The following is a 20481-nucleotide window of genomic DNA, read 5'->3' on the forward strand; positions in this document are numbered from 1 at the left end:
ATTGAAAACCCATGATTTATATGCAGTTGCTTGAGTACTGCGACGTTGTAAAACTGCTGGAGGAGAAACAGTGACGAATCAGTGACACCACAAAGAATCAAGCAGCGAACTTTTTTATTCATGTTCGAGAAACCCACAAAAAGAGTAGACCGCTACGCAAACTAAATCCACTTTGTGGCTTTTGATCTCAAATAACTTACCTACACGACAGACACCGAATACATGCGTGCCAGGATGAATGATACAAGGATATTAATGCAAATACAATAAACTCAGATGAAATATATTAAATTATTGAAGCATTTTGTTACGAATGTCTGAGAATCTGTAATTGAAGGAACTCGACAAAAACATGGAAGAAACACAAACATTAATCTGTGATGTGTGACGATGATGATGAAGAAACATAAATTAAAATCAAAGAGAGATTTAAATTTGGAAGACGTAGGAGAATATTAATATTTATATCAGAAGAATAAGGTATGAGGATTTACATTGCGGCCAAATGGCTTCGGATAGTAAATACTTATACAAAGGCCGGGAGTTTTTTGAAAAGGGAATATAAAACAAATCTTGATATGACCTTCATTTTCTGATCAAGTGCGTTCATGAGGGTGACTTTCCTCGGGTTGTCTGGTAGAAGTCCACCGACGTTTCAGAGGTGATTGCTGCCTCAATAATCAGGGCGCTCAGTGACAAAGGACTTAGAATCTGCGATCATAGCGAAGAGATGCCTCCTCACAGAGCTTTACTACGTGAGATTTGTTTCTCACGGCAGCGAGTACGAAGATGGCTGTCTTCTGGGGTGTTGCGCCATGCAGTCTGGTAGAAGGCCACCGACGTTTCAGAGGCAATTTCTGTCCCCATCATCAGGACGACTAGAGCTATTTACTGTCTCCATGATCAGGGAGATGAGTCATCCTTATGATGGAGGTAGCAAAGACCTCTGAAACGTTGGTAAATTTCTATCAGACTACACAACACAACACGGCCATGTTCTTGTCTGCCGTCGAAAAAACCTGAAATCTCAAATGTGTCCATGATAGGGTTATCTATACTAGATTTTCTGGACACAGGATGCACTTTTTGATGTCATCTTCATACTCTGTTAATGCACAGCAGAGGTTTAATTAGGCTGTACTTAAGCCACTGTTGTTGACAAGCGTCAGTTCACTGCTCGCTGATGCACAAGGATCGAGTGAAATATCTCATTTAGCTACGCTTTAGTGGTCCCCAGATAACAGGCTGCGACACGACACGTTGCATTCACTTCAATTCAAAAGGCCTCGTGGATCCTGAAGAATAAATATTTTATATTTCAGATCATAAATCAGAATGTTAAATTTTATTCAGAAAGGACAAGCCGCCATTTACCTGGTTGAGGCTACACACGTACTGGTACAATTTCTATCTCGTTATTTCCTGAATAAAATGTTGAAACAGGTTTACATTCTAGTTGGATGCCTTTACAATAAATGAGTGCTTACTATCCGCGAAGAATAATCAGGGCGATTTTCATCATATTTAGCATCAGGAAACAGAGCAATTGGAAACAATGAATCGAATCTAATTTCTTAATATTCAACAAGCACGGCGAAATAGCCCACAAACATGGGGAGCTCTAAAAAGGTGCATAAAAATTAACGCATGACGGCGTCTAAATTTGAGAAACTCGTTTATACAACCAACGGACAAGAGCATTTGACAGGGCGCTAGCAAGAGTGAGAGGGGAAGAGAAGGAGGGGGTCTGACAAAGCTTTTGATAGCACAATTTTCTAGTCATTATTATAATTATAGTAATTTTCTCGAAATTGCAGAGTTTTATGCAAATACTGCCAAAGAAGACATGGCGTGTGTGTTCTATAGATCGTCATAAAAGTGTCATCACTTAAGAGTTACGTCCAAATTATATTTAGACTTTCAAGTAATGTGAGTGTTACAAGTGGATTTAACGTGCACATGCGAACATTTAAAATAATTCCACTCTGTACATCTGTAGCGTAATTATCTTTGCCATAATGTCTCATTACGAAAATGGTTGGCCTATCTAAAACATTTCGACTTCATCGTTCTAACAATATAAGGTCAAAGTGTAAATGTAAAACCCATCATGAATTTTTTTACCAGGTCCATATACCGTCGTTATATTATTCTCAGGGTCTTATTTCCATGTCTACTTCACACACTCATAGAACAGTGGGTAAAGGTAGTTTTGCGTGTGGCCATTAGGCCAGATAAATCCAGCCCGAGCCTACCCACCCTGTTTCTTTAATATCCACGTTAATATTCTTCTGCCATCTACGCGTGTGTCTTCCCATTGGCTCTTCTCCGAGGATACCTCAAAATCCTTTATGCACTTTATCAACGCATACATTTATTAATGTATAGTTAGTTGCGTTATTATGTAGTGAAATTGCAGGTAACATTACAGGCACGGTGTCTGTGAAAAATACACCTATTTGAATCAACATGTCTTTTATCGACTTATCATTATCACGTCACATTTTTCAAATAAAACCGCAGGGTGCATATGTAAGAGAAGTGAACAATGGCGTTAAAACACAACTCATATTATTTTTCCAGATTATAAACCGAAGCCTCATTGCGTTTCTTAGTCTTACACTAAACGGCATGTAAAAGATATAAAAATTACTCAGCCAGAATTACAGGCATCGACCTGAGAACTTGAAATTAAAGGAAATAGCTTACATACTCAGACTTGTCTGAAACAGTGAATGGACATGAAGAAATGCGCATCCTAAGGAAAATATCGGCGTTGCCAGAATATGAACTGTAAATAAATAGACAATTAATTATAATAAACGGAAACCGTAACAAGAAACGGGAAGAAAGCCCATCATATTAACGGAATTTCTATATAACTTCACATTATTTATAAGATTAATGTTCGTATGGCGTTGTTTCAAATTGTACTTCGTGGAATTCAATGGAGAAGGAACATTTCTGACACAAATGTGAACGAAGTAAGTCCGACCGTCGATAAAAAGTGTACAGAATTCGTTAAAACGAAAAAGAAAGACAGACAGAAAAATGTCATGACTGTAACTGGGACATAAGGAGGTTTTTCTCTCATTTAAAAATAGCTTGAAACTGCTGAGTTGTTTTCGGTATGACTATGACAACAGAGCATTTAAAATATTCGCAAGAAGATCAAAACCGCCGATATTTCAAATCACCTTAATACAGAGAAGACTACGATATTGATCATGACTGATTACATGTTAGAAGAAAATGCTACATTGTAGACTAAAGATAAATAATTCCCTCTTAAGAATTAAATAGAAAATCGCGTTTCCCGTTCCATATGAGAATAAGAATCTCAAAAGAAAAAAAGAATAAGTGACGTCATGACTTATTCATTTATATAACAGTCCATTATCCATACACCATGAAGACAAGAATCTTGTATCTTAAAATGTTTTACAAGAAGTTACCTTGTTTCTAATATAAATTCAACAGAATAAAAATGCTAGTTTACAATCCCTTTAAAGTATACCATTAGCCGCACAGGTCAGTCTCAGCCCCCACCCTCCTCCCCATGGTTTCTTACCCAGCAACAACCCACACATTCTTTAAATACAGCGAATGTTGGCACACCACATAATTCAGAGACAGCAATCGCTGATTTAGTCCATAATAAACACTGTAATTAGTACTTTGTAAATACCAGACATGAGTTTTAGGATGCTGCTCCCGCCACATTGCTATTGTTATTATTATGTGCAGATATCGATTCCTCGATAAAGGCTTACGACCGAGTTACTCGAGTGTGAACAACGCACAGGCATCGCCCATAAACAGTTCTAAATGGACTCCACTTTCTTCTGTATGGATAAAAGTACGGAGGAAAAACTCTAAAGAATGCTATATATCAGGATGCCATACTTACGATCTTAAAATATCACGCGATCCATGGCTTATTTACGATTAATGTATTCCTAGTAAATGCGCATAGACATTACCGTGCATAAACCAGGATGTTGTAATTTGTAAGCAAAAAACAGTAGTTCTTAATTTATCCTTTGGTAATAGGAAATATATCTCGTATTAAATTTTCAGGTAATTTGACCTGCTGTGTGCATACCCCACCAACACTCACTACTTCCCTGATCCAATGTAGACTGTCGGAAAAACAGTTCCCACTTCAAATTTCCAATATTTTATAAGTTTTTATACCAAACCTTGATAAAATTACGCCTAAGTCACTTTAAATTAAACAAATTAACTACGACACAATGCAGGTCATGTATCACAAATGGCAAGATGACAAATACATGCATTTTGGATTGCAAGAGACCACATATAAGCGTAGATAGGATAATATTAAAATGGATCTTAAAGAAAGAGGATGTGGGAAATTGAACTAGATTCATTCTGCTCAGGATAATGTATTACAATGACGGGCTCTTGTTAGAACGATAATTAACATTTGTAGTTTATAAAAGGCGCGTTTCTGGAACAGACGAGTGATTGTTAGCTTCTCATGAACGACTCTGTTAGCTAGTTATGGTCAAATATAATGGTAACAGCCAACAAAGCGAAGGCGTATAGATGGCGTAAAGGAAAGTTCTAACGCATTCTCTTAAACTTCTGACGGTTCTAAAAATAGATCGTACATTTTGAATACATAAGAAAAGAAATTATAAATATTCAAGAACATAACACAATAAATAAGGATAGAAATATATAAAGTTTTCGTACATTCCACTACGCGTATGTACAGTACAATGTGCAGACTGTTCCACAAAATCTGTAGCAATCAATGTCACTCTTGGCATCTTCTATACATTTTCGCGTCGGTTTTACGATTTTATTTCGTGCTGCGGGACACATAAAGGAAGAACTGCAGACAGTATAATAACAAATATTTACATATGTATTATGATACTAACCGTAAATCATTATTATGCACTAAATTAATTACTAATAGCAATAAAAGTTACAGGGAATCCAAAACCTCGAACTACTTTACCTTCTACATTGAAATTATGTTTCCAAATTGTTTTTAAATGGTTAAGTAATCCAGAAGACAACCATATCCTTGGTACTTATTTTGGTTAGCCCTGAGTAAAAATGTGGGAATCGGTAATTACAGATATTGTTTCCCGGTTAGTTCGCATCATGTATGTAATATGTAGTGCATGTCGTATAACTAAGTACATTATCTATCGTCCTAGGCCTTGTTATGGCAGTTTTCCATTCCTTTGTAAAGTGAACACAGTCGCCGACCAAAGCAGGTTGTGTTTTGTTATAAAACGCAGTTCGGGTATTTGACGTCGTTATAGCAGACTCCAACTGCCTCAATATTACAAGCTTCTTCATTAGGCCGTTCAAGTATACAGACTTATATATATTTAATTCACAATCGAGTATTAGATAAAATCGATATATTGAATGCTATATCCACGTGTACAATATTTGCTTCAAAACGTTACAGCGTTTTCTTTCGGGTGGACTACTATTTGTTGTTCTTAAACCTCGTAGTTCATTAGAGCATAGTCCTCTTTGAGAACCTAGTAGTCGCTCAGCTGGTCAAGAAATCCCTCACATTTGAAGGAACACGAAGGTTTATTTCCGTGTTCTACAGAGCCCGCCATTGGTGGCTAACCCGAACCACATGAATTCAGTCCACACCCTCCTTCATATTTTCTTAAGATTAATTTAAAATTATCCTCCCATCTAGGACTAGATCTTCCCAGTGATCTGCTCCTTTCGCTCTACCCGATTCTTTACGCAATTTTCTTCAGGTCAATTCATCCCGTTTGGGTCCAAATACTTTCCCCAGCGTCCTGATCACAAGCATGCTTAATCTGTGTTCCTTCTGTAATGGAAGAGACAAAGTTTCACAACCATACAAAATAACAGGTAAAATCAGAAGATTTCTGTCTTCTGGGTTGTTGCGCTGTGTAGTCTGGTCGATGTTAACCAACGTTTCTGAGGTCATACTGCCTCCGTCATCAGGGCCCTGATGACGGAGGCAGTATGACCTCTGAAACGTTGGTAAACATCGACCATACTACACAGCGCAACAACCAAGAAGACAGAAATCTTCATACTAAGAAACGCCCTGATGACGGAGGCAGTATGACCTCTGAAACGTTGGTAAACATCGACCATACTACACAGCGCAACAACCAAGAAGACAGAAATCTTCATACTAAGAAACGCCCTGATGACGGAGGCAGTATGACCTCTGAAACGTTGGTAAACATCGACCAGACTACACAGCGCAACAACACAGAACACAGAGCTCTTCATACTTACCGCTGTGAAAACCTCAAATCTTACAGGTAAAATTAGAGTTTTGTGCAATTTCATGTTTAGGTTTTTGACTTGTAGACGTGACAAATCTGACATCCACGTAGTTCAAATCTTGCCTGATACAGTCTATTCCGAGGTCTGTCACGATATCGCCCAGTGTCTGAACTTCATAGCACGAAGTGGACCATGATCCACTCCTATCTTTCTGTTTACCTTTCATCATCATTGTATTTTCCGATCATTCCCTTTTTCCCCACCTGAACCATGCTTCTATCGTATTTATATGGCAAATTTAATTCCTCTTGGTCTGTAAACGATCAGAAAGGCAGAGGGTGAGACCATCGTCCGACGCCCTTCGATGATCAGAATGTTACAACTGACGATAAATTCGTAATATATTTCAAACCCCGTCAGAATTTGAAACAAAGTACAACTTTCTGTTTTCTGAATACAGCATATCGAGTGTCGAATTTCTTCAAACATTTCAGTTACCATCATCAGGGTGATACCGCAAAAAAAAACCAAAGGACAATATTTTGAAACAACGTTCGCAGAGACAAGACTTTCAAAAGACTGAAAGTCATTGCGTTAAACAGACCAAGTAGGACATGCACTGTGAGAGCATGTTACAAATGGGACACCAAATCTGACTGACTTAAAGCGGCAAACTCTGAATAAATTCAGAATCGGGGTCATCATCTAAGTAGAGCGGCAGTGCGTAATATTAAGTCTTGCCACAAAGGAATATAGGCCCAATGTACTCGTAGACGGACTCACAAATCAGTATGTCCCTTGCAGGAATACTTGAATGTTTGACACAAAACTCTCACTCAATACGAAGGACAGAAAGATGTCAGTCTTAGACAACGATCGACCCACTTAGAAGGCGGTAGAACCGTTTAAACCTACCAATTACAGTTGATTAATGCTCTCAGTTGCGTACACATTTAAGGGATATCTGCAACAGATACAGCAGTGGCAATAAACAACAAACTAAGACGCAGAAACCTTTTAATTCAATAAGCTCTGCAGTAATCCGACGGCATGGAAAGTGGCACGCCATCTCTTAACTGGAAGAATAAGTCATGGAGAGCAGGACATCAATTTAATGCGGAAAAAAGTAGTAACTTCATTTTGACACCGCATCACACTGTGCATTTCATGCACCAATCGAAAATGCGATAGCCAAGGAATCTTGAAAATGTTTTAAGAAATGCTCTACACGTTTTTCAAAAGACCCTTTGGGCATTCAGAAGCACCGACACGGACTATCAACAAGAAAAAGGATTGTACAGTACCCGGGACAAAATTGTGCCTTTCGCCTACGTCACTATCTTGCAGGTAGAAGGAAAACACACGCATGTACTACGTGAACCAAGTTTGTTACAGACACTAGAAGCTGAAACAACGGGATACAAAGTAATCTGTTACCCCCTCCATCTACCTGATCCCATGGTGTTTTAGTTATAACGGACGTTAAACGCAGAGATTCGTCCCGATTACTATTCTTACAGCTTTAGTATGGGGTACCTAAGTTTACACATACTGGAAGTGAGTTCTTTACTATGTAGCCCGACAGCCTACATGGCTTTGGTGCTCGTTTATTGCAGAAGAAAATCTACTTGTTAGTAAGCTAATCGTATTATATACAGAGAGTCTACAGCGCATTAGAACCAGAGAACATTTTCCTTAAATTTTGTTAAATATTCGCCATATCGAACGAAAACCGATACAAATAAAAGGTTTACATCTCGATGATATCTCTATTTTGTCATGTAGGAGTCCGTTGAGTTGCAGCTGAGGATTATGCAAGATAAACATTAAATTCTCTTACTAACGTTGAGAGTTAACTTACACCAAATTTAAAACAAAATGTTCGAATATTTTTATAAATGAATCATGCAGATGGAAAATATCACCACACCGTTACACGTTCATTTCACGCACTTTGTGGAATCGGCTAATAAAACCCATCATTTTCGAGACTATTTTCATCAGGAACTGAGTTAATAGAATCAGGGCTTTCTAAAAGTGGGATTTTTAATTCGTATCGTGGCGACTGATCGTCTGATAAAAATCCATTGCATTTAAACATAAAAACATAATAAAATTATGACATCGAAAGTCAGACAATGGGCAATGGAAGTCAAATGTATATTTATAATTACAGCTGTCAAAATAATATTCAAGAGACAGAAAACACCGATGGAAACACTGCACAAGGTTTGATGGCGTACTGGGAGCATAAGAATTTTAACCATCTGAAGAACAATGTTAATCTAAAAACGTAATTTCGGACTTCAAATAACACACAGTGTATCTCCATTACACAGATCAATTTGTTAACACTGTTTCTAGAAATATAAACTTTTTATTCTGTAAAACATACGTTACCCACAGATACAATCGGTAAGCAAAATTTGGAATCACTGAACGCCAAATAAGGTGGTGCATATAGTTACTACTTTGAATTTACGTGCTAACCAAACTTTTATAGAGGAAATAAATACAGTTAGACCGACTTCTAATTAAGGATAAAACACCAACCTACTACAATAAGGAACATTCGGCGACATTTTAAAGCCTTAAAACGTACGAAATTTGTTTAACTAAGGCCAAATTAAAATTCCAACTCCGACGTTTAGGCTATAACTGGAACACACGCCTGCGTTATCTGGAGCAGTCTACTGCCTATTGCAACGCACTGGATGCTTAGCGAAACATTTTCTATACAGATCATCCCACAGTGAATTCCCGCAAAAAAAGTATTTAAATATAAAATTTCCATTATCGCACATTATGGTAATCTCTACATTTTGTTAAGAGATTTATGTTAAAATTCTCATAGACAAATAACTTTAAATTTCACCTAAATCAACACTTGCAAAAGGGTATTAGCCACTTAAAGTGATTAAAAAGAAACAAGATCTAGTAAATTACTACTACTACTAATAAACCGATAAAACTGCGTACACCTTCTTGCATAAAGTGAAATTTACGCTATAATAAATCCATTAATAGCTCTATCAATTTGTCAACATGTGTCGTGAACCATAATAAATACTTTTTTTCAAAACCATAAATAAGCGCATAGACTACGTTATCCTTTCAACGCATACAAATGCGATCCCATAACCCGTTGGACTGGCCAGCCCTTTGAACGGCTTAGCGATGAACCTAACTGCTTCATCGCGCACCACTGCGCTCATCACCTACGGACAGATGAATATGCCTACGTTACACCTGAACAGAATTCGTCTCTCATCTTGATTTGTATTACAGTTAATGTGCCAGATAACGGACATAACAGATGTGCCAGAGAATACATATGTGTCCATACAACGCCGTGTTGTGTGAAACTCATCGTCCTGATGAGCCAGAGAATGCGTCTGAAACGTCGGTAATCTTCTACCTCACTACACGGTAACACTCCCCAGAAGACAGTAATTTTCATACTCACTGCTGTGAGAATAAATTCGAAAGTTCTAATAACTAATATAATTCCACTGAAGAAGGTAGTTGTCTGCAAATCGATGGGCTAAATTGGGTATGTAACAGAGATGTATAAGTTGTTTTGTATCGGGAACTTAAGAAACTAGTGAAGACCCTTTGAGATCTCGGTTTGAGAAAGCTGTAAATGTGTCGAAATATTTCGTTAGGTCCAACCTCCTTATCATAACTCTACGCTCTGAAGCACCAAGTTCGTGTAAGAATACTTAAAAGTTATATTCACATACACATCAGTCAACGAAGACAGTGCATTTCTGTCACAACGAATATCAAGGGATTAATGTTATTTATGGAAAAGATCGCTGTTTATTCTAATAATCACACGAAGCCCATAAATACAACCTATGGCGAAAATGTATTGCTTCTGAATGTTGAAGAATGTGGTACCGCAAAGCTTTAAATAGTTAAAATAATAGCTTACACCTAGACCCAACTATGGTAGCATCATTAGTACCATGACTTGGATATCACTTCACTGACATGCACCTCCTATGGTCAATGAACACAAAACAACAAATCGTTATTTAATCGAGTTTAAACATAACCCTGTTATTTGTAACTATGATGCCTGGTTAAAAGACGCGTGACGACCATAATGAGAGACGGTCCATTGAATCTTAGCGTGCGTCTCAATAATCCCGCTGTCCCTTCTGGCAGAGGTGCGACACAGGGCGGAACCACAGTCCTGCCAACTTTAAAAATATACCCCCTTCCCCCCTCTTCAAGTACATATATATTAAAGAAAAACTGTCCATGGGAAACACACAGTCTCAATTAAAGCCCATTACATCGTACCATAGCGGCATATCTTTTGAAAAGAAGATCTTGGTGTTAAGAACGCCTCAAGTTAAAATAAAAGGCCCACACAGGAACAAAAGGGTAACCATTTAACCACTGCACACAGTGTTTAAAAATAATAGCCGATAAGTGCCGAAATGGTAAACCAAAACACAATGTCAGTCACAATTACATATTTGAACAAATTAGATTAATAAATTTGATAGCAGACAACTTTGCTATTTTTCTCTTATTTGCTGTCTTGTACAGTGTACTCCTAAGATGATAAATTTTGGAGCACAACATTTTTAATTGCACATATTTATCTTACACAACTCGTTGGATTCCCGTGGCAAACATGGCAGTGTTCACAACAGCCCGCCACTCGTCTCTGCACTAAGTCAGATAAATTCAGTCCACATTGTCACAAGCCATTTCTTTAACATCCACGTTAATGTATCTCCAATCTAGGCCCGAGTTTTCAAAGTGGTCTCTTTTCTTCAGATTTTCCGGCAAAATGTTTCTTACATTTCTCACCCCTCTAAGTCCAGCCCATCAAATCCTCCCTGATTTTATCACCCGAATATTACTGGTGAAAATATAAATAGGTATACGCCATGCATAATAAAACGTTTCGATAACTGTTGACACATTAATGATGTTCATGTTTCATCTCGCGCAGGCCTGCACATTTTTAAGAAAATATGTGACGTTTGCCTAACGCCTGTTTTCAAATTTCACCAAAATCCAAAAATCCGCTCTGTATTTTCAAAGATAGAACATGCCGACAGATGCGACTATCAATTATGCACTAAACTGGTATTCCATGAAAACACTTAGTTCTTTCTGATATCAGTTAATGTGCACAAACCAAAAGGTGACTGAATTTTTGGAAAACTACGTAGGACCTTCGTAACGAGGAAGAGGCACCAGAATTAATTAGTGGCGAACAATAGAGTTAATATCGGTAAGATTTGAGGTTTTCACAGCGGTGATTATGAAGATTTCTGTCTTCTGGTTTGTTGCGCTGTGTAGTCTGGTCGATGTTTATCAACGTTTCAGAGGTCATACTGCCTCCGTCATCAGGGCGTCATCGCGTCGTCACAAGCCAGAAGACAGAAATCTTCGAGTTAATATCTTATTGCTTCCGAAACTTAAAACATACAAATAGTACAATTCAATGCCCTGTACAATGTAATGTAAACGAACTTAAGATTTCGCTCAGGTACTTTACATCTTCGGAACATCAATTTACTTCGTGTTCCATGGCTTAAGTCACCTGCTACTCTTAACCAACTATAAATGAGCCTGATCCATTACCTACATGCTTATGGCCAGCTTCAATAAGGGTCTTAATTTTTTACCCATTCGTTAAGAAGCATGAAACACGCCTATGCATTTACTCTTGTCTGTTCTCCGGGAAAGAAGGGGGGATTGATAAATTACGTAAAAATGGAGCACTTGGATATAATTTACTTCGCGTAAACTTGAATTCATTCCATTAGAAATGGGTAAAACCGAATCATACAGCGTCAGACCGAAACATTTTTGTTGTCCCCTTCGTGTAATCAGATTAATACTCCGTACAACCATATCAGTGGTACCAACATAATATATTCATTAGATTCTGAAACTGATAATTTTCTTCTTAGAACCTTACGGGATTGCTAAATTCTCTCATTTTAGTTCCTTTCTGCTAATCATAAAGAGTCTAAAACGTCTGTACTATGTTCCAGCAACGTGATGTAATCAAAAGTGTCCTTATGGTGGTAAGGCGTTTGATTATCGTCCGGTTCGAATCTCGGGCAGAGAGACATTATATTGTCTAAGGCGTTTAATAGATTCCCTTAGTTCCTACAAGCAAATGCCGGTATACAACCTTGATACATCTCACCTCATACATCTTTCACAACAATCCTAGCGCATGTCATTAGACATCACCTAATTACAACACACACAGCTGCGTCACTTATTTTTAATAATGTAATTAACGTCATGATATCTACAGACCAACGGAAGGAATCCGAATTAAAAACTGAGGAATTACGTGACGTAACACACAATATTGTTCTAGCATTCATCTGGAGGTACTAAGGAAAACCGCAGAGACCCCCGTCAAAGTAGCCGGCTTTCACACCGTGAATTTAGTCTGGGACCTCTCGAATACAAAAAGGCAGCCCTAATCATTCAGCCATTGACAGCGTGATAAAATAATTGAATAACCAAGTACATTAGATGGCTGTCTTCTAGGTTGTTGCACCGTGTAGTACGATAGAAGTTACCGACGTTTCAGAGGTGTTTGCCGCCTCCTTCATCAGGTCGATGAGTAAGCCGCACTAGACCACACAGCGCAACAAACCAGAAGACAGCAACCTTATACTCGCAGCCGTGAGAACCTAATATCTCACCAATCGAGTACATAACTATAGTTAAAACACTTTCAAATATCTGTTAATTTAACAACAGCCTTGAAAACCATTAAATGTCTTGAAAAACGGAAATAAGTATTCATTAAGCATCCCTCCTTTACCGTGGATAATATCTTAGGGCAACACGTGGTTGAAGCGCTCATGATCGGTGTTCTGTCAGATGGCAGGGCAGTGGAGCTAATATGAGAAGGTTATTATTTGGCAGGACCATACAGCTGCTATAAGTTATTTCTTCTTTTCCCGTACTTAAGTAGCTAAATGGGCAGTTTACTCAGTTACCTGGCCTGTAAGTTATTACGAATTTTACCAAATAAATGCGCATTACTCCCCCCCCCCCCCCCCCCCCCCCCAAGAAAACTTGTGCCGTATATTGATTATACATGTTCAGTTTTGTTAGGTTTCATGTGTCGATAGTATTTTACAGAATTTAAAAATTGTTCACAATATAAATGTTTACTTCAGTTCAATTTTTCAAACACAGAAATGTGAACCATATTCGAGGGCGCATTAAACTTGAGGCAACTGCAGTATTTGATTATTCTCATACAATGTTCTTAACAACTTATATTTCATCCTTTATATTATCACACTGTCTCTTCTTATCTGTTTTAGTACACCTGAATGTCGTAACGGTGACTCTAAAGTACAAATACGTGTCTGAAGAGACTTGAAATGACACCACCGTGTAAAGATTTCATAACATTCACACCTGGCACACAGAAATATCACCACCACTGCGACTACACACCGTGAGATCTTAATTTGATTTCTGACAATGTTGAATGAATCTAGTGGGCAGGCACTTTACGGGAAAACAGCCTCCCGGTGAGAGTTAAAATAATGCTCTCGATCCAGTGAACGCAGAAACAACTAGCTTCTGTATTGAACATCCGGAAACTATAATTGGGCGGGGGGAAGAATGTATGGCCACAGTGCAGCGTCCAATCCAAGGGAGATGCAAAGGAACGGGTATGTGTAATGATTTCAATTCCTTCTGTAACCCGAACAGAACCTCAACACACAATTATGTAGATCAGGATATCGATGGAGAAGAAAGACGAAAATAAGACGGAATAAGAGCAGAGTAAGAAAATGGACAAGAAGGGAAAAGAGGTTAAGTAGGAGACAAAAGAGTGAAAGAAGAAATATAAAAAGTGGTAAGAGAATAAGAACGTTTGAGGAAGAAGAAGGATGTAGGAAAATTATGTTTCTGTTACTCACAGTCTGTTGTAATAAAAAAAAAAAAAAAATATATATATATATATATATATATAAAAAGGGAGTTACGGATGACTAGTGTCTGAAGTGGCTAATTTCACCTCGAAAATTTTTATTTTCGGTTATTAAACTTTATTAAGAACTGCTATACTAAATCTGATAAAAACACGTCAAGCCACGAAGCCATGCCAGGTGCTTACAGACGGACAAAGAAGGCACAGTTATAAGCTGACGTTGCGAAACGTGCCCAGCTATTACTACGATAACCATGACAGATAAAGTTACATTTGCGAAAATGCAGATACTGGAAATTCGTGCTCTCCACCAAAATAGGTCTAGTAGTAGATTAACCTAGTAAGAGAGGATGAGACTGGCGGAGAATGTAGCACGCACGGAAGACACGGCAAATTGCAAACAAGAGGATGAGATGGGTGGAGCATGTAGCACTCATAGGAGACACAAGAAAAGCATTCAATACATTGTTCGGAGAAGCAGGGGTGATGGGGAGATAATATTATAGGTACAGCCATGGCTCTTGTAAATTCGGTAATTAATATCCGGTTTCCATAAAAGTAGGGTAATTTTTTGGCCACCTGAGTAGCTTCTCCGTTTAGTTTAATTCATTATTATTAACAACTGAAATGTCTGGTGGGTCGTTTATGTGTATTACAAATCTCTGAAGAAACACTGAAATTTAATATAAAACCTCCATGTTATGGTTCTAAACGTCGAAACGAACAGAACACTTGCCACATTCCAAGTATTTAGAATTTAATTAAAACTTGCTGTATCAGTTGTAGGCTTTAAAATAATTGTTATGCAGTGAAATGGATATTTTCCTTTAAAAGCCATTTTATTTCTTTCTGGTAATGACATTTTCACGTTTTGTTTGTTAACGAAAACTTACGAAAAACTGCAAATTTATTAAAGTGTATGCTGTGTGATGAAGTTATAAATAATCATTTTGCTATGCTGTGGTGAGTGGAGAGTTATAATAAATCGCAAAAATGTGATAAAAAATTCTATAATTCATACACGCGCTACCCTTTTTACACTTTAAAACCGCAAACACAAACACAAACGTATGGGTTTATAGAGAAATTATATTATTTAAAAAAACACAAGGTCTACATCTTACGAATCCTGATTTTTACTGCCTTGCCACTGAGTGGTTTTAACTGATGCTGGTTATAAGATCGAAAAAATGTGTGTCCAGTATTGATTTCCACATCGCGAATGACCAGGACGTTATGATCCGGCAACTTCAATTCCACTATAGGAAGGCCACCGGTTAGTCTGAACTGTGAACGCTGTTAATGATTGGTGACGCGAACGACATTTCACCTGGCGATCCATACGGTAACAGGCGTCCCGGGGTGAAAAACTCGTTCTATGAAACAAAAAGAGCATCTCTTGCTGTAGCAACATTACGACGTATACTCGGTGAAAACACTTTGCTTCACAATGGGGAATGTTGGATTGGAACACACAACCAATATTTATGGCCCTCAAGCACATAACTCTCATTGTTGATTGATTATTGGAAATGTTGTATATAAGGACCTGCTCTTGTCTGCGTTTGTAGACTAGTTTAACATGGAATCAACATTATGGTAATCCTTAAACATATAACGGGTTAAAATGTAAAAGTAAGTCGATGTCAAGACCCCCAACTAGCAGCCTGTGGTCTTGATATGACTTTTGAAAGATAGCTGAAGGGAGGCTAACAATCAAGTCTGCAAAGACAAGAAAATAATATATATTCACAGACTAAAAAAGTGACCAGTTAAACAATGGACGAACATTCTGAAAGATAGTTCGAGTAGGCCCAAAGTATTCTCAATTTGTTGTTCATTTCGTCATCTTCGTCGACCTGACACACGTTCCACCTTCCAAATTCAATTCAATAATAATATTTTTATTATTATTATTTATTTAGTATTATTGAATTGAATTATATTACTTAGGTATCGTATTTTGCCCATTCACTTGTGAAATATTGTTCAATAAATGAATTGAATTATCATTATTATTATTATTAATATGGTACATTTATATATTTAGTTTCATTTGTTTGTTCTTGTATTTGTAATGTTTTACTTTTATTATTATTTAAATGAATTTAATTATTTATTATATCTTATCCTGGGGTCTCGGGTTCGATTCCCGGCGGGGCCCGAATTTATAACTTGTGTTGGGAAAGGCCGTGGTCTAAGCAACACGGAGTTTTCCTCCGGGGGCTTCCCCGGTTTCTCCGTGGCATCCCAACAATTACTCCACTCACACACAGAAGAAGGCAATGGCAAACCACTTCTGATCATCTCTGCCAAGAACGTATATGAACAGGTCCCAGTCCGAGAAAAGGATGGAAGGATCCTGTTCATATGGACCTGTCGTCAGACAGAACACTAAATAATAATAATAAACGTAGCTATCACAATTATGAATCATAATTTTATCATAATTGTTCCCAATGTTTCAAAGGAGCTTACCAGAATCCCATGATACCTTTATTCGTGATTTATATATTCATCCAATTATTTACTCGTCAATTTATTCGCTACAAAATCATCATCATCATAACCTACATCTCACAGAACTACATTTATTCCCAAGCCGAGTTCATTTTACGAGAGAGAACAACATAATTTTTTTAAAAAAAAAAAAGGATAGCGGAAGATGTGTGCGTGCGTGCGACTGCTGTGTTGATTTTCCTGTTCTGACACTCCAGTAGAATTTCCAATGCCTTTTGGCGCCAATTCAGATGAAAACTGGTGATACGAAGAGCATCAATCTCGTTTAGATGGCGGTTCATCGCGACAGCAAAGACAATCATAAAAGAAACAAAGGGACTTGCGGACACGAAGCCTACAGCACTGTTTTATGACGGACACCGCAGGATACAGCAGTGGTCGCAGTATGAAGCGTGGCCTTTATTAATTTAGCGTTCTTTGATGAAACGAAGACAGGCGAGCAGTGATTAAAACTTACCGCAACTTCGCAACAATCTGTGATTGTTTAAAGGAAAAGCACACTTAAACGCGTGTTGTAGACCTGTAAATACACATCCGGGAACAGTAATAAGCTACTAATTTTTTAAAAAAAAAACTCACACAACAGTGCAAGTGTAAGTAATCCGTTGTTTTACATGGTCTCTTCCCCAGAAGAAAGACAAATTGTTTCAGAACATTCTCTCTCTCTAATTTAAGACTGATTGGATTTATGTAGTATGTTAAAACGGCGCATTTATATCTGCAATAAATTAACATCGAAGTAAATGATATAAGCAAAATTACAAATAAATCCCTTCCACTCTTGTTTAATTTCATGTAAAATCTTGAAGCTCAGGTGACCGTGTAAATGTACCACTGTGACCATCTTGACAGACAATATCGCCTATGGACTTCAGATGGGAGGTTTATAGTATGCGTTTGGAGGCGCTGGACCTGCAATGTCATTGGAACTAATTTACAATCTTGTAGCAGTAGGATGCTTAATGACGGCAGTTCTGAGCCGAAATGCGTTGTAGTGGGTAGTTACTTAAAAATAAAATGAGAGTAGACAACAACAGCATTATCATTAAGCCGTGCAACTCTATTGTGACATATGTGTAAATAGATAAATATTAGGTTCACATGCGTAGTGGCATCTTTCAATCATTGCATTTGCCACATCTGTCCCATGGCAAGAATTAGAAGTACGCTGGCACTAACTGAAATAAAGAGAATGAATGATATTTTCAGCTCACGGGAGGGGAATAAATGGCTTATTACCAGATAAGGAATGATGAAAATAACACAATTCGTCGGTTACAGGGTATAAATGGGTATAAGTCCAAATATTACAACCGATATATGTACGATTGCTATGTAATAGAAAACATTAAGTCGATAAATAAAACAGAAGAATATTATCAAGTAAGAAAATAATAAAAAATCGGAATAAAATACGATAATAGCGTATGGACATGAGCGAGATAAAAATAAGGGCCCCATGGAATTGCAGTAGGGAATTCAGTGGCACAGTGTTGCCTGCACTGGGATTATGAATACATTTACATACTTCTTTTGTTATATATTTGAAATTACAGTACTAACTGAATCGTAGAAAACACGACATCTTTCCATATTCAAACGTAATTACTTACTTATACAGAGAGAAGAAAAGATAAAATATGCGCTTCATAATAAGATAGTTTAAAGACTAATTACATATCGTTAGACGGCGAAGTCGATTTTTTATTCTGCAGACTTCGAGAAATGATCGTTTGTTTTCATTTCCATATATATATACATATATGTAACCGATGATTACAACATAGTTGTGAAACAACCTGTAGCCAATCAAACGAAACCTGAATCTGTTCTCACGGTATTGTGATACGATTCCAAGAACACGGCATCCAATCAGCGTTGCACACAGCAGCCCTCAAACAATTTGATCCAAAGGACCTTCTCCACTACTGACATTCTAATACAGTCAATGCATCTAGCAGAGCGCCTTAACACAGAAGACGCGATAAATTCAAACAGAAAAAATGAGCATTCGCTAAAATGTGATCCTTTCTACACGAACAATCTTCTGGACCAATTCTTCTTGAAAAATTCGTCATGCACTGTAATTAAATTAAACTTAATTATGTTAACTAATTTCAAGGAAACAAAATAATTAACCATATTACGTAACAGTCTCTTATCAAGTATTAATTCTCCGAATCTAACAGTACAAATGTAATGAAGCAACTCAAAACTGTTTTCGCTTATTTTTTTTACTGAGAATTGTTATTACAGTCTCTGAATTAAATGTAAACTTTACACAAATCAAAGAAAATATATATCACCTAACATGAAAATATACGCGCATATACCTTTCTTGCATTGGTACACACAGACCTCGTATATTATCGAGTTAATTGTTGTTACGTTGTTCATCCTGTGAAATCTCTCAGTATTTGCTGGATACGGCTATAACGTTAATAAATTCAAACAACCTGCACCTACATACATCTAAATATAGATGCAAACGGCGTTAAAACCCAAAAGGCCATCATCGACTACTTCACTGTAGTGAGAACCTCAAATCACGTTTAGAAACAAATTTTAACTCTTACATGACGTAGACTGATTACATATCTTTACTGTTAAAAGATGAATCTAACCATAGTATGTATACCCTTATTACAACCGATTACGGACGGATCAAGCCCATAAGTTTGAAAGACGACACAATTACACACAGCAGGACACTGTCACAGTATAGATTTATTTCATAACCTCGTCTTTGAAAGCAAGACAATGGCTGCAGAAATCTGTTACACCTTAAGGCACGCCATTTTTCAAGTTAGTGATTCATTGATAATTATGTAACGATAAGGAGCGGACGCAATTTCAATATAAGTTCCAAAGCAGGTCAAAGTCTGTTTATCAAGGTATCATCATAAATCACTGAAAACACGAAAGTAGAAAGAGATACGGATCTTGAAATATAAAGCTGAATTCTTTGTTTGTTTTAAATATCAATCACAACTGAGAATTACAATTGGTCATAAGGAAGTAACAAACATAACATAGGACTTATTTTGTTTTTATCATAATACCTTATTTTATACGAAAATGTAAGCTTATGACATCACTATTCCAATGTTTTAAGCTCCCTTGCAATAACGTTAGATCAAATGGACGGATTTAACGTCAGTATCATACCACTAGAGGCCATTCAAACTTACAGCTTTCTAATTTACGACTGACGGTGCCGTGTGAATTTCTGAGGTGGTAGAGAAACTAACGGAACTTTTGTCCAAAAAATCGGTATTGCAACATGGAAATTTTGTGTGGAACTTAAATTTGGACACAGTCAGAAATATTTAGCTTTCCATTAGAAAGCGATACGTAATAAAATATATGAACCAGGTTTGTCAAATCTTGTATCAAAATAGACCATAAACAGGACCTAAGTTGCTAAAAAATTGGCTCACAACTGGAGTATATGTTACTAAATTCCAGAAAATATGGGAGCGTGTATTAAAAAATTATCGGGCGGGATGTTGACCATAATTACTGTAATAAAAGAGGCAATAAACCCAGATGAATAAAGATACAGATTAATGTTGGTAATTAACAGAAAATAGCGAGCTTAAAGATAAAGAGTAGGGAACATTAGTAAATTACAAAGATTAATTAATGTTAGTGAGATTTGAGGTTCTCGCAGCGGCGAGTATGAAGATGGCTGTCTTCTGTGTTGTAGCACCGTGTAGTATGGTAGGCCT

At 37.3% G+C, this 20481-nt stretch overlaps 1 protein-coding gene and 1 long non-coding RNA gene across 5 annotated transcripts in view; one reads left to right on the plus strand and one right to left on the minus strand.

The window, feature by feature from the left end:
- Positions 1 to 20481, minus strand: part of Trmt61 (tRNA methyltransferase 61) — a 108122-nt gene that overhangs the window by 57302 nt on the left and 30339 nt on the right. The gene's annotated exons all lie outside the window — the stretch shown is intronic.
- The window catches only part of LOC110832192 (uncharacterized), a 96515-nt gene that overhangs the window by 55287 nt on the left and 20747 nt on the right, over positions 1 to 20481 (plus strand). The window contains exon 2 of one of the 4 annotated variants that reach the window (XR_015535385.1): positions 13611 to 14214. The exons of the other annotated variants lie outside the window; for them this stretch is intronic. This is a non-coding gene — a long non-coding RNA (uncharacterized LOC110832192). Of the gene's footprint in view, positions 1 to 13610; positions 14215 to 20481 lie in introns of those variants that run through there. 4 annotated transcript variants of the gene reach the window in all.

This window comes from Zootermopsis nevadensis, unplaced genomic scaffold (assembly GCF_977971745.1).
Source record: "Zootermopsis nevadensis isolate Lab colony 2312 unplaced genomic scaffold, Znev_1.0 Znev_ptg000002l, whole genome shotgun sequence".
Taxonomy (NCBI): Eukaryota; Metazoa; Arthropoda; class Insecta; order Blattodea; family Termopsidae; genus Zootermopsis; species Zootermopsis nevadensis.